This window comes from Enhydra lutris, unplaced genomic scaffold, assembly GCF_002288905.1.
Source record: "Enhydra lutris kenyoni isolate GAN:26980312 unplaced genomic scaffold, ASM228890v2 scaffoldscaffold84, whole genome shotgun sequence".
In the NCBI taxonomy this organism is placed as follows: domain Eukaryota; kingdom Metazoa; phylum Chordata; class Mammalia; order Carnivora; family Mustelidae; genus Enhydra; species Enhydra lutris.
Window position 1 is genome coordinate 2892369 of NW_019154168.1, and position 15199 is coordinate 2907567.

Below are 15199 nucleotides of genomic sequence, written 5' to 3' on the forward strand. Positions count from 1 at the left end.
GTACAAATGTTGATAATTAGGGTTTTAAATTATTAAATTAAATAATAATAAATTATTAATTTATTCTAAATTAGAATAAACATTAAACCAAAAGAGGTATGGAAATAAACATAGCAAGTCAACATCATAACAAGCAACTATTTTAGGGCATCTGGGTGGCTCAGTTGTTAAGCGTCTGCCTTTGGTTCAGGTCATGATCCCATGGTCTTAGGATCCAGCCCTACATCGTGCTCCCTGCTCCACAGAAAGCCTGGTATCCCTCTCCCACCACCCCCTGCTTGCGTTCCCTCTCTTGCTGTGTCTCTGTCAAAAATAAATAAATAAAATATTTTAAAACAAAACATAACAAGCAACTGCTTTGGCAGAAAATATATAAGTATGCAAGTAAGCTCTGTAAAGTCTTTTTACCCTCCCCTCGATCCTTTAAATACCTTTGTTTTTAAATACCTTTTATTTCCAATTTTGGATACAGACATCAAATATCAAAGTTTTCAAACTGAGCCAGCATTGACTCACACTTGACTTTGCAAACAATTATTACAACCACTCCAGGTCTTTGCTAACAACCATAATGAAAAGGAAACAGAAAATAATGAAGTCAACTGTCTGAAAGTATTTTCTTCATGTAGAAACATCTTGAGTTTTCTCTGGTAAGACTTAGGTCTCCTTGCCCTATTTCAGGGGATAACTACTGTAACCTTAAAACCCTCAAGAGACACATTCTGGATCTGACATTAAAAAAAAATAAAAAGGCTGCAACATAAAATAAATCACATAATTAAGAGGGTGATTATGAATAGTATTGATACTTAAGTGCTCAAAGCAGGGAGGAGCCCTGTTGTATAAAATGTAATCAATGAGAAATTAAAGGAGACATATAATGTGTTTTCCTAACATGGAGCCTAATTTGATGCTGAGTATACAGCAGTAGGAAAGCCAAAGTAGCTATTTTGTCCCTGGTGCTATAACAGACAGTTAGGTTTTTTAAAATGTATAGGATCAATAGGGCACCGGGAAGGAAAGCCCATACGACGTAAAACTATGCAGCTATAAAAGACTAATGAAGGAGCTCTTTATGACTGATACAGAAAGGTGTCAAAATAACAATATTAAGAAAAAGAAGTAGGATATAAAGCAACATGTAAAGTATGTAATCATTTCCTTTAAAAAAGTTTTTAAACTTTAAGAGGGGAAAGACAATATATTTGGATTGTTTTTACATAGAACATCTCTACAAGGATGACATTGGATTGCTGGGAGGAGAAATGGGTATGGGACAGAGATTTTTTTCATTGTATATTTGTTCATTCATTTTAATATGCATGTACTGTAACCCAGGAACTCTCAAGCTAAAAATTTTCTCTATGGATATAAACATATTCTAAAATACAGATTTAAAACAACACTCACTATAGCAACAAAATTAGCAGGAAAAAACTTGAGAAAACCTAAAAGCGCATCAATGGTTGATTGTTTCTGTAAATTGTGGTAGATCACCAATCTATTGAGTATAATTAGAAAGAAAAGGAGAACACCTGTGTACTCTGAATAAAACTGTCCACCTGTCATCCCAGAAGCCTAGCTCCTATTTGCTACTCTTAGGTGAATCCTGGGGAGCCTCTTTGGTAGTATATTTAGTCATATGTAGTTTAGAGAGAAAAATATCCAAAAGAAATACTACACTAGCATGTCAAGAACATGTCAAAGTGTCCAATATTTTACCCTACCTGCAAGCTAACAAGCTAATTTGTTTGCCACAGTTTTAAGGATCTTGCAGAAGACACAAGACTTCAAAAGAGAACACTTTACTATTCATAGAATGTAGTAGCCGGAGTTTCAGGTTTTTGTTATACTGGTCCCAGAACTCCAGTCCAAAAGTGTAACCCAAAAGGTCCAGGTGACACCTGCACACACAGTGGGTTGTATTATAGGGGAGGAACTTAGAGCTCAGAGAATGCAAATCTCTTACAATGGCCAGTAAGTACACCTGCCCTTTACTCCAGAGGGAGACACTGTCTCTAGATTCCAAGACCGTAAACAAGTCTGAACTTTGCTCTAGAAGGAGACATTATCTCTGTCTTACAAGATTATTTACCACACTGGAGGTACCTGGGTGGCTCAATTGGTTAAGCATCTGCCTTCAGCTCTGGTCATGATCCCAGTGTCCTGGACCAAGTCCCACATTAGGCGCCCTGCTCAGCAGAGAGTCTGCTTCTCCTTCTGCCTCTTCCCCTGGCTTGCGCTCTCTTCCTTGTTCAAATATGTTCTTTCTCTCTCTCTCTCTCTCTCTCTCTCTCTCAAATAGATAAATAAATAAATATCTTTAAAAAAAAAAAAAAAAAGGAAAGAAAGAAAGATTATTTACCACACTCAAATCCTTGAAGAGACAGTCCATAACAAAAGTAATCGTTGTCTCTGTTGAGAAGATGTACAGAACTACAAGAGACCTAAGGAGAATTGTCTCCCAAAAATATATACCTCTCATTTCCACACCCTTGTGAATTCTAGTGAATTTTCCAATGAATATACCACCATATCAACCACTCTGATTTGGCAAACAGAGGCTGAGATCTAATCCAGTCAATTTTTCTTATCCAGTGGTAGTCTTAACTACTCGTCTATCAACAAGACTCTAAGCCCCAGTATAAGGTCAATCTTCAGGATTGACCCACCATGCGCCACTGGGTCCAGGACCCAACTAGCTAAAAAAAATGCCATAAACCATCAGTGTCTACATTCGAAATCCAGATGGACATTGCCTTAAGCTTCAGTATTGACCTCTCTGCTTGGCTGGAGACATAGATTCAGGTAGGAAAAATATATTTGCACTTTTTTATTTTCCACCTCAGGCCCCCAAAGCAGGAGTCTTAGGGAATTCTCTTATCCATAAAAGCACTTTCTAGTGAGTTGAAACTATTCTGAATGCCTTTTAGCACTGAGTTGGTACCATTGATCAGTTTGGTGAAAATGAAAGACAAATTTCGTATCACTTTTTCTAGTTGAATGACCTTCTCATTGTAGGGATAACTATCTAAAAAGTGAACATAAATAACAACTCAGTTATCTTTCTGGAAATCTCCTCAAGATAACCAGGAATAACCAATTTGGAGGGATTGCCATAGTCAACTATGGTCAACAGAAATCACTGAAGCTTTTCTCTAGATCCTTGAAAGTGTCATACAACCATCTCTAAGATGCAAATCACTATTTGTGGGATAGAAGCAAATTAATGCCTGCCTTCCATACAAGAAGTACACTTGCAGTGGTGCATATGGTGCCCTTGGGAAAAAAAAAAAAGTATTGTTTACATTTTGGGGTTCCTCAAGAGAAGTTTACATCAGGCTAGATACCTAGGTTAATAGTGCTTCCAGTGTGCCTGTCAACCAGCTATTGAGCCTTAAGTTTCCCAGTTCAGTTCACATAAGTGAATCTGGTTCTTGTTTCTGGAATGACTATCCAAGGAAAGTCAGTCCAACCTGTCCTGTTTGTCTAGGCCACCAACCAGGATGGCCCCTATTTCTGAATCTCTCACAGAAATCATTGTCAGTATATCTAGATGTTTGCCCACCCTCATTCTCATACCTATTGCCCCGTCATTTCACTGGATGGACAAATACTACCTGGTTGGTGTGTCAAAAGGTATGGGTTTCACTTGTTCCACAGAAAAGCATGAGGAGGAAGAATAGTAAACTCTAAGAACACAGACTTTGGAGCTAGGATGCCTAGATATGGATCCTGATTCTGCCACAATTTTGTTGATATTACTACTGATCTATCCGAAAAAAAAAAAAAAAAAATCTTTAAGTACTAGGAAGCTGTCAAGCTTACAGTACCACATATGAGTTTCTAGACTTTGTAAAGTTTGAAAGCTCAAATTTTATCATTGGCAGCAAATAGTGTCAGTTGTGTTCCTTGAAGCAACAGGCTCACTTTGTTCATTTTTGAGAAAATGTCTGCCAAATTACCAAATCTGAATAACTATAGTTTGTCAGCCAATCGTTTTTTCAAGTAAAAATGTTCCATGAAAAACCAGTTAGTTCAACTTACAAATCAAACAATCACACAAGGGCTTTTTTTCAAAACAATCATCATACTACCGTATATAGCAAAAGGGCTTAATGAATACTTCCTGCCTTGTCATATAGAATATTAAAATGATGTGTACTCAAAAGTTGATATTTAGTCAAATTATCATTTGTACTCCTTTATCAAAGACAATCTTAAGTGAAACTCATTTGGTAATTGACAGGGTTTAGAACACGGTGGGCCTAACGTGGCAATTTGGCATACTGAATATTTTAAACTGAAGGAATCTGAGAAACAACACGTACAAGAAGGACTCTCTCGGGGCACCTGGGTGGCTCAGTGGTTAAGCCTCTGCCTTCAGCTCAGGTCATGATCTCAGGGTCCTGGGATTGAGCCCCACATCGGGCTCTCTGCTCTGCAGGGAGCCTGCTTCCTTCTCTCTCTCTCTCTCTGCTTGCCTCTCTGCCCACTTGTGATCTCTCTCTGTCAAATAAATAAAATCTTTAGTATATGTGCTGCCGAAGCGAGCACCAAATAAATAAAATCTTTAAAAAAAAAAAAAAAAAAAGAAGGACTTTCTTACATGTCCCTTCTCCCCTAAAGTAGGTCATAAGACCCTCAAGTGAGAAGTGCCTTCCCCATACCTGAAAGAAAGGAATATCCTTATCTCCAAAGATAGAGAAATATCCAAAGGAATCCAAACAAATAGGCCTTGTTCAATTTTTTACAGTTTACTACCCTTAGATCATATCCCTTTTGTTCTGTCATGTTTTTCTACAACTTTCCGTTCCTCATCGAACCTATTATAAAAATGCTCGAGCTTAGCTACTTCTTTAGGTCTTTATTTCTTTATAAAGATTCTGAAGTCACACAAACTAATAAATTTGTATGTTTTTCTCCTGTTAACTTCTTTTGTCATTCCAGTTTATAAAGCTCCAAAGAACCTAAGATGGATGGATAAAGAAATTCTTCTCCCTTACTCACTGAAGAACAAAATAGCTATTAGTACAGTTTGGTGCTATAGACCTAATTTGTGCTCAGGACCAGCATTTTTACCTACCATTGTTATGCACCATTAGTGCAAATGTCAACATAGTGGAAAAGACAAATAACTTTCTAGTACTATTGTAGAACTAGGTTGATCTCATGGAAACTTTAAAGTGTTTTAGAGATCCAGGGATTTGCAGACCACATTTTGAAACTGCTGGTCTCTGTGAATATGGTAAATTCCTAAACTAGGGCAAGTACAGTAGAAATGGAAAAGCAGGGCTGTGTAGGAAAGAAATTTTTGAGTACAACACACAAGATTTTGTGACAAAGTACATGTGAGAACTATAAAAGAAGGGGTCGATCTTGCTGAAAATTGGCTGACTACCTGATATTAACATAAGGAACAAAAGAAAGTGGCAGGAAGATCAAGCAATGGGTCTATTTATATGAGGTTTTCAAGACTAATTTTCCCTGTAACCAAAGAAATACAAGGGAAAATAATTTGTTCAGAGACAAAGATCCCAAGTATAGATGAGTTGATGGCTGAAGTTATCATCTAAGCCAGCTACTATTGGAACTATGGTGACTTCATTGAAGAAATTATAATTATAAATCTAGAATTATAGGAATTATAATTATAAATCTAGAAATAACTGAGAGAGGTGTTTCACTGAATTCTCACATAGGCATCAATAATAGAAGATTCTAGCCACATTGGAATTTGGGTCTACAACAAAAAAAGATAACACCTTTAGCATAAATATAGTGTCCTTGACAACAGATGGCAAACTTGGCTAAGACATTAGTAACTCTCAACAGAACAACGGGCATCTTAACAAGGATATGGGCTGTCACTCATTGTCCCTGGAGCAAACATCAGCAGTCTCAACATCAGACATCATACTCCTTGGAATAAGCTTCAAGGGTCATCAGTAACATTGGCAGTAAAGCATTGGGTGGCCATCAGCTACAGAGCTACATATGGAGTTTGCAAAAAAGAGAATCTCCATCTGAGACAGAGTAGGAAGAGTAGGGTACAGGTACATGATAATCAAAGAGCTAGTTCATGGAAACCATGAGAGATTATCTCTGGAGAAAATTCCCAATGCTCTTTGTGAAGAATTTACAGCAGGACATGTGTTCCCACAGGAATGTAAGAAAAGTCAGAGAAATATTGTTCTGAGATACTATTTTTCCTCCCTCAGTGATAAAACCTAGCAAATGATTGATGATTGGGCATAAACAAAACCTTGACACATGAAAATTAATTTTCTGGTTATCCTTATCTTCCACAGTATTGGCTTGATCCAAAATTCTATTTTAAGAGAAACCTGTTTTCTCCAAGAAATGTTGATTTAATTATAAATCAGAAAGTGAAGAAGTTTCCCTTTTTAAAAAAAGTCATTTGCTATGGTTTTATTTTATCCTCAAAGACTCCATCTGTGTCTGATCATTAGTGATAACCACATAATCACTACAGAGTCTGGCATTTTTAATATCTATTTTCCACTCTATGTAATACTAGTCTTCAGAGAATTTAAGTTGCTTCATTATATTTTAGGATGGTTAACCTACCCAAAGAATTCCCGTTACATATACACTGAAAAGTTCTGTAACCTGACCACAGCTGAAATAAAGTATTGCACTGTATGGAGCTTTTAAATGAAGATTTATTAAATGCATTACTTACTATAAGTTATAAAACCTAAGAAGATAATTAAAGAATTATGAACCCAAAATATATACTGAATACTTATAAAATGTTGGTTATCTTCTATTACCTAACAAAAATAGGTCATGAATAGAAATTACCCACCACTCTCCCCCTCACCACTAATGTCCAACAACACTTTTTTGCCATTCATTAAACAGGACAAACTTGTTCCTGCTCAAAAGATTTTGTACTGGTTATTTCCTTTCGTACTGGTTTTGTATTTCTGCACAACAAAAGACCTCAAAACTTCATGACTTAAAACAATAAGCATTTATTACCCCACAGTTTCTGTAGGTCAGACTCTCAGGAAGGGGTTAGGTGGGCACTTTGGCTCAAGGTCTCCTGCGAGATTTCTGTAAGGTGTCAGCTGGGGCTGTCATTCGAAGCTTACCTGGGGGCTAGAGGGTCCACTTCCACTACAGTTCCTTCTCCTGACTGACAAGTTGGAACTGAGTGGGTGTTGGCAGGAGACCTTAGCATCACCATGTGGCCCTGCTCCCTATAGTTGTTTGAGCATCCTCAGGGTATGGCAGCTGGCTTTCCCCGTAAATGTTCCAGGAGATCAAGCTGGAGATGGAAATGTCTTTTATATTCTGACCTCAGAATGTGCATACCATCCCTTCCACTGTAGAATCCGATCATACAGACCAATCCCAATAAATGTGAGAGGGGCTACACATGAGCAAGAATACCAGGAGGAAAGGATCATTGGGGGTCGGGCCATCTTGGACTGGCCTACCACACTCCTTCTCTCCAATCTTTTAATTTTTTCCTTAGCTCACCTGATTCAGGTGTCTGCCGAAAAGCGAGCTCCTCGAAAAGATCTTTCTACCTGTCTAAAATAGATTCCCCTTGCCCTATTACCCTCTATCCTATTATCCTCCATTACTTTTATAACCCTTACCAATGCCCGAGATTATATTATTTATTTCCTTATGTACTTATTTTTTTTAATCATCTATTTCCCAAGCTTCATGACAGGAGAAACTCTGTCTATTCTTAATGCACAATTGGTTCTTAATGCAGACCAATTGTGGAGTATAGTGCCTAACACGGAGTAGGCACACAGTAAATATTTTTTGAATGAGTGAATGATTTTTGAAGCAGTGGTAATGAATTTACACTCTGCTCTTCATGCTCTTTTACCCCATTTTGTAACTATACAAAGAGAAATACTAGCAGAAATCTGAAGGATGAAAAATCACAGGATTAGATCTCCATAATATTTTGTTTCAGTGAATTGTAGTATTTGTTAGCAATTAAGTTTTTCATTATTCAATATGAATGACTTTTACCTAAGTGAAATTTCCAAGATTTATAAAATATTTTAATTATTATATATTATGAGAAAAAGTAAATGATTTTAAATATTGAAGTATAATAAACAGTAAGCCATCAGGAGAGAGTATTTGGAAATAACTGTAAGTGAATAAAGATATTAATTTTGGAAGGAGCTTAATTTCATTAAACAACATTAATTAAGAATTTCTGGTTCTGGTTCATGGTTCTGGTTCATGGAGCTTTTTATTATCTCAATACCTGAGGTACATCTATATCATCATTTTGTCACTAAACTGAATGAAAAAAGAAGTTTGCATGTTTTAGACCAACAAGGGAGAATTCTCTCCACTGACCCTATTCTCCCACATGCAACTCTCCAGGAGGCAAATTGCAATTTACTCCTACTGTACTAATAAATATAATCAAAGTTAAAATCCAATACTTAAATTTCATCTAAGATGCTGTATTTTATACTCTGAACCACACACACACAAAAATGATTAGAAATCTTCTGTCGAATACTCATTTCTGCAAAGTCATTTGCACCTATGCAATTAGATTATCATGGCAATAATCCGTTCAGACTAATAGCTCTCATTGCAAATGTAATTATTCCAGATTTAATCCATTTTAACTGGGTAGGAGAGCAGAAATGGGAGGTCAGACAGTAAATGAACCTCTGACTCTTAGATCAAAGTAAGCAAAAGGATGTTCATTCTAAAGTAGAATGCTAAATAATTTCTGCTGTATGATAATAGAATTATAAAAATGGAGAGAATATTAGAAATTATCTAAGCACCCTCCCGAGCCACAGCCAAAGTTTCCCCCACAATATCCAAGCTCTATTAGAACTTCTGCCAGTGTTGAAGGTCTCTCATCTCAAAGTATTTTTAGAAAATCCAGAGTTCAAATGTTGAGCCAAAGTAACTCTCTTTGAAGTTTCCACATTTAGAACCATAAGGCTAATCTTTCTGTCACTGATCAGTCCTTTAAATTAGCGATTCTCAAACTTGCCTTCACATTTGAGTTATCTGGGAAGCTTAACTACTAATGCCTAGATCCCATCAGCAAAATTCTGATTCATCTTGTTGGGGTGTGATTTGGGGATCTAAAGTTTCAGAAGCTCCCCCATGTGATTCTAATGTGCAGGTTAAGTTTAAGAACCACTGTATTTACAAAGTGGTGTCTCATTCCCAACACTTTGTCTTCTCTTCCCCAAACTAATTCTTCCCTTTTCCCTCAGTTATTTTTCACATGACCTAATGTCCAGATTGCCTCATCATCTTAGTTCAGTATATATGCTCTATTTTATTGGAGTCAATCCTCACACACAAAACCTAGCAGTTCTCCAGTGGTCTGCTCAATGCAGAATAAAGTTGCCATGGTGATTTCTTAATGTATCCAGAATGAATTGCCTTTGTGTTTGAATAACTATGTGGCACTGGCAGCACATAGTGAGCCTACAGTCAACTAAAGCTCTTAATTCTTTTTCTTGTGAACTGAGACTAAACCATGAATCCCCAACCCAAATGTACAAAAGTGATTTTCTGAATTTTCAATTTATTTTTTATCATTTTGTAAGTTTACTTTCATTTGTCCTACCTTGTTAATTAATGAATCATTATTCAATAGCCTAGGGCAGAGATTAGGGTAAGGCAAGAATGGCATTCACCTCAAGGACAAAATTTAAGGGGCACCAACACTCTCAAAATCAAGACAGATTTTTTTCAGCCTTATTGAAGTATAACTGACAAATAAAATTGTAATGTATTTAAAGTATATAATGTGATGATTTCATATATGGATACTGTGAAAGGATTCCCACAATAAAGTTAATTAATACATATTTAGCTCTTTTTTTGTGAGAACACTTAAGTTCTTCTCTCAGTAAATTTCGATTATACAATACAGTAGTATCGACTATAGTCACCATGTTCTACATTAGATCCTCAGATCTTATTCATCTTCTAACTGAACGTTTGCATCCTTTTACCATCCTCCCATTTTTCCCACCTCCTAGCCCTGGTAACCACCATTCTACTGTTTCTGAGTTCATTTTTTTTGTTGTTTTAAGATTCCATATATAAGTGACATCATGCAATATTTTACTTTTTCTGTCTATTTCAGTTAATATAAAGCCTTTCAGACTGATTTGTGTTGCCACAAATGGCAGGATTTTCTCCTTTCTCTTGGATGAATAATATTCCCGTGTGTGTGTATGTGTGTTTATATGTATACAACACATTTTCTTGATCCATTCATCCATTGATGAGCACTTAGATTGTTTCCATGGCTGGGCTACTATAAATAATGTCACAATGATTGTGAGAGTACAGATATCTCTTTGAGATAACACATAATATTTTAATGTAACATTAAAAAAAAACAATATTCATGCAAAAATATCCATGATAAATGAAATATCAGAATTTTAAATAGATACACTATTCTTTTGTATTTGTTTGTTTTATAACTCCGTATTATTATCCAGTGGGAGCAGTCATTTCCAAGCAACATGTGGTTCTCAGGCCACAGTGGCCATCAAACCCCCAGGTGCAGCCCACCTCATCCTCACTCTCATGGGTTTATGGGGGCTGACACTGATATGCAAACCGACTGGACAAATTAGAGCTTTGTATATATACTCGTGTTTTTTTGATTATAGAGTTTTTATTACCATTTGGTTCATAGAATGGGAGGATATTTTGACAAGTGTATATAAAGGCACACATTTTTCTTTTCATCCCAAGCTCCCCAGCATTGCAATAACCATTTGCTTCCACCCCCAGACTTACATGTGTAATTTAATAAACATGACTTTTATATTTTTATCTAAGACATTGATAAATATATTAATCAGGAAAAATTCAAGTAGGGACCTTAGCTTTCTGGTTGAGAAAACTTTCTCTAATTTAAAAATTATTCAAACAATTAAAAATTAGTTTACCTGTAGTCATTTGTTCCACAATTCTCCATCTTCATATTCCTGTACCTAAGAAATGCTCATTATTTACTAAATTGAATTATACTTTTAATATTTGATAAATTAGAATACGTCATTTTACATATAGGCAAAACTCTCAGAAAACTTAAGGTGTTTTATTTAAAATGCATTGTAACTTTTATTGTCCATACTTTTCATCTACACACTGAAGAACGACTAATTGTTTCATTTGATTTACTTAGAACAATTACCTATATAAATGTTTTTTTCTTTAAATAGCAGAATAAAGAGGTGGAAGTTATGGAACATCACATTTTTATAAAGTATAAGAAAGAATTTTCTAACACCTGGAAATGTTCAAACTTAAATGTGAGCTAGTAATTCCCTTGTCACTAGTAGGCTTTAAGCATAAAAAGAACACCACTTGCTCTGCATGTCATAGCAAGGAATCAAAAGTGTAAGATAAGGAGCGTGGACTCAATTACTCTGGAGGTCCTTCCCAGCTCTAGAGCTCCATGATAAAATCCCACAAATAAGCAGTATTAGAGAGCTCCACAGAAGTAAAATTCAATGGTTCCTGAAGCTTTGTATTGTATGTAATTATGAGTCAAAAGGATATTTGGAAAAGAGCAATGTAATTATTTTCATGATTTCAAACCCAGGGGCTAAATGGGCATTCTGAATAGTCCCACTCTCCTTCTAAACAATCCATCACACGCCATTTTGTCTACACCCTGTGGAATCCATCCTACTTCTCTGCCTGCATTACCATTCTGAACTGCACATTCTATGGATTTATCACTTACTTGTAAAGTAAAACATATGTTATTCTATTTGTTCTAAAATTGCTTCTTTCTTACCTTTAAGGAAAATTAAAAGTCATTTATATTGTCTCCATACTTCTTTGCACAAACTGAATTGAAAGGTACTAACAGAATTTTGATGATGTATTTTACAAAAATCTGTTTACAGTGGCCCAAGGAAAGGATAAATTTTTTATTCCATTAGAGATGAAATACATATATTTGGCTTCTTTACATGAGCAGTTCTCAACCTGGCTATTCACTAGAATTACCTGGAAAGTTTAAAATACTGATGGCCAGGCCCCACCTTAAGCCAATTAAATCAGAATCTCCTAAGGGAAAAGGAGCCTGGGTAAGAGTATTTGTTACAGTGTCCCAGTTATTTTTTATGTGCACCAAGTGTGGAGATCCTCTGTTATATTTGTGTATTGTGTTCTCTCTCTCTCTCTCTCTCTCTCTCTCTTCCTTTGGCACAGGTGGAACTTAAAAACAAAAACAAAAACAGTCAGCGGTTTTCAGCATATAACTGATTCCACACCAGTAACTGAGACACAGGTGCAATCAGAGTATTTTAAGTGCCCAAAGAGGACAGAAAGAGTGGCAATCACTGATTTCCAAGAGGAGTTTGCCTCCCTATTTTTAAAACTAGATTGAAAATAAACTATCCTAATTTATTACTTATGATTATTTTTGTTTTGTTTTGATTTTACTATAATACACAACTGAGAAATAAGTAGACTGTAATTTGGGACACTTCTAGTATGTCACAGTGCCCTGACTAACTGCCAGTAGGTTATATCCTAGCATCAATACTGTTGGTAATGAAAACTAGTAGCTTTAATGCTTTTTAAAGTCTCAGATGACTTTAATTTTAAAACTCAGTTATGGGTCAATCATTCTGATTGTTTATTTTAAAATAAGCATTCGATCAAATCTATAGAAGAAACAGATCATAGATTTCAAAAAAGTAAAGATCTACTAAAGTAGACTGTTTCAAAGACAGGCTAAATGACACATACGTGTCATCCTGAATGAAGGAGAAGGGAGTAGGCCTCTGGGATGTCAATGGGAAGGAAAAAAAATTCATAGGAAGTTGAAAAGGAGTAAATGTTTGGTAAACAGATGTTTGCTGGACCATACAGAAACAATGGGACATAGAGAGGAATTTTAGCGACTTTGCTAAACTCCTCCTCTCTACCACTCCTAGTTCAGATTAGAATATAGTTAACTATGGGGATATCTCCCTTCCTGGAGTAGAACCTTTATCTAAACACTTTAAGGCAATTAGGGGGAAGGTCAGAGTTTCTTCCTCAGTCTTTTGAGCCTTGACAATTTTCAGCTCAAAATAATCCATATGCCAAAAAGTAGCACATCATGGGGTGATTTTCCTGAACTGCTTTAAGACCAATACTGTTGTTTGAAAAAAATAAGGTTAAAAGTAGCTTGAATAGTAAAATCCCCTTTTTATGAATATATGTATCTTTCACATATATCAGTCTTCCATATACACGTGAAATATATATGTGAAATATATACACTAAATTATATGTGGAATTTTCTATTTGTGTGCTATTTATCCCTGGGCTTAGAATTACTGAGGATTTTTAAATTTTTGTTTCAATTGTTTGTTTTTATTTTATATTTTTTGTACAAACAATGAATTAGTTGTATAATTTTTTTAAAAATATTTTTAGAGAAAGAGAGCAAGCAGGGAGGAGAGACAGAGGTTGAGGAAGAGAGAATCTTTTTTCTATTTTTTTTTAAAGATTTTATTTATTTATTTGACAGAGAGATCACAAGTAGGCAGAGAGGCAGGCAGAGTGAGCGGGGGTAAGCAGGCTCGCCGCTGAGCAGAGAGCCCGACCTGGGACTCGATCCCAGGACCCTAGGATCATGACCCGAGCTGAAGGCAGAGGCTTTGATCCACTGAGCCACCCAGGCGCCCCTCTATTTTATTTTTTTAATTTAAATTCAATTAGCCAATGTATAGGATCATTAGTTTTTGATATACAGCAATTCAGCAATGTGGCAAGATACAAAATCAATGCACAGAAATCAGTTGCATTTCTATACACTAACAATGTGACTGAAGAAAGATAAATTAAGGGAGAGAGAATTCTAAATAGACTTCACCCCCAGCACAGAGCTCAATTTGGGGCTTGATCTCGCCACCCTGAGCCAAAATCAAGAGTCAGATGCTCAAACAACTGAACCACTATGTGCCCCTAGTTAGTTGTGTGATAAATAATATAAAGTTTTATCAATTTATATGGCTTGAACTAACTCCAAGTTTTCTTTTTTTTTTTTCTTTTTAAGATTTATTTATTTATTTTAGAGAACGAGAAAGAGATAGCATGAGGGGCAGAAGGAGAGAGAAAATCTTAAGCAGGCTCCACATCCAGCATGGACCCATTCATTATAGGGCTCACTCCTCTCACAACCCTAAGATCATGAGCAGAAACCAAGAGTCTGATACTTAACCAACTGCACCACCCAGGTGCCCCCCACCAGTTTTTCTTATGCTGTGGTTGAGATCAAGGAACCTGATACCATAGATTACTTTCAAAGACACAGCAAAGCAAAGCTGTTTTAAATCAAATATTCAAGTTTCTCCCTTACCCTATTTCTTCTGTCTTCCCCTCCCTCTTTCCAGGAATAAGAGTTTATATCATTTTTTAGGCAACACAAATATTTTGTTGGATTATAAGAGATGAGAGTGACAATTTAGAAATGTGGGTATTATGTTTAGGCATAGTCTATAATTCTATATTATATATATATATATGTTAGTATATATATTATATTATCTGTTATATACATGATATCTTATATTATGCATATAATATTATATATTATTATATATTACATATATTATATATTATGCATATAATATTATATATATGTGATATATATCATCACTAAGATAATAGGGGAAAGAGTGATTTGGGGGAAGAGGAGACAGAAATACTAAGTTTGTAGTCCAACCTCTTGATATTTTGGGTATTCTTTAAAATTAGTCCAAATCTCATCTACTATTGAAGACTTTCAACATATTCATTAATCTTATCTCCTCTGAATTCTTATATTGTCTGTACAACACATTTAGATCAATATTGAATTACATTGTTATTTCACTTTTCGTGTGTGTAAAACTGACTTTTACAATGAGAATACAAACAAATTAAGGGCAAGTCTATATCCTACATGAGCCCAACACGACCTTATGCATGTAACTATTCAATAACTACCTTACACGTTCATGACTAAAATGGTGTCTTCTTGGTGGCCTTGCTCAATTGCAGTCAGATTGTGAGAGACTTAGATCTCTCACAATCTACTGGCACCCAAAATTAAATCAGTGATCTGTCACAGTTAAATCAATGATCTGTCACAGAAGATTATGCCATAACATGTTTGACAATAATTCCAACTTGTTGAATT